We start from the raw sequence: 1,450 nt of genomic DNA, 5'->3' as shown, positions 1-1,450 counted from the left end.
TAAACCCAATCCCGTCCCGTCCCGTCCAAAAATTCATCCCGATGCGGAGGTGAGTAATTACCCGCTCCGAACGGATTGGGACGGAGTGGATACCCACGGATTCGGGTAGTGTTGTCACCCCTAACTATAGTTTTAAGAACTGCACTAGACCAGTCAGTCGGATCAGTCTGACTGAAAATTAGAAGTCTCTATGGTCCAGATCAACAAGAAAAATCGCCATTTCAGACGTTTGGAAATCACTAAATTGATCGAAAATCAACCGGTTAAACCGAACTAAAACCCGGCTGATTTTGATGAAATGACGCCATTTGAAGTTTCTTTAAAAGAAAAAAAACATAACAGATTCTTTCTCTTGTGCCGATTGCAAGCCTTTTCTCCTAATCACTAAGGGTGTTCATGGATCAAATTCGATTTGCATTCGAATTCGATTCGAAAATAGCTGATATCGATCCGATCCGCAAAGCCATCAGATCGGATTAGATCCACACACAAATATGATCGGATAATCCGTAAAAATAAATAAATAAATAAGTAAATATTCTTTTATGTTTTATTTCAACTAATAATTATCATATATGTTATATTATTTTAATTTATTATTTAAAAAAATTATAATAAGCTTTTTAAAATATTTATATGTTTTGCGGATATATCTGATTCGATCCGATGCACAAATATACAGATTCGATCCAAGCTAAAAAATCAAGAATATTAGATTCAATCCGATCCGATGATTTTAGTGTGGATCGAATCAAGATTTTAGCCATATCCGATCCGATCCGTTTCACTCGAGTAATCTCCTCACACTACCTTACATGTTCGTTTCGTGAAGTTTAGAGCTTTTCTTGTTTTGCCCTTAAACAAATCCTAGCCATCTAGCTTCCACCATCGTTGTAGGGAGTGAGACACTGTCGCGTCCATCACACTGTCGCTGTGCTCCACGTCTCCAATCTCTGTTTACTCTCATGGTCTCACCAATTGCAACATCCTCTTCGATCTTGGTGTATGTAGTTGTCTTCGTTTGTTCAATTGCGGGTTAGGCGGTTTTTTTTAACAAATTTGGACAAATAAGTTTTTATCCAATTTTACTGTGCCTCGTGTGAGTCTTTTATTTAATTCGAAATTGCCAGCACAACACATAACAGACAGTTCACTCACTTAACGATCTACATAGACATTTTCCGTTAGCTTTTAATATTAAACTCTCAGAATGGCGTTATCCCAAAACTTGCAAAGACAGAGACCAATTTAAATTTTTTAATTTTTCAGAAATCATTGTATTCGTCGAGATAAAGATCCTGGAGCGGGTGAGTGGCTGTTTACTCTTTAAAAGCCGCCATATGATTAGACATTAGACTCCTCTTATTATTAAAAAATATAAGAAAATTTTGTTATTGTCAAAACTCAANAAAAATTTATTAAAGACATTAAAAAAAATTTTTAGAAGCAA

This window comes from Arachis ipaensis, chromosome B04, assembly GCF_000816755.2.
Source record: "Arachis ipaensis cultivar K30076 chromosome B04, Araip1.1, whole genome shotgun sequence".
Lineage (NCBI taxonomy): Eukaryota > Viridiplantae > Streptophyta > Magnoliopsida > Fabales > Fabaceae > Arachis > Arachis ipaensis.
The sequence above is the reverse complement of the archived record's forward strand: the minus strand, read 5'-3'. Positions refer to the sequence as shown.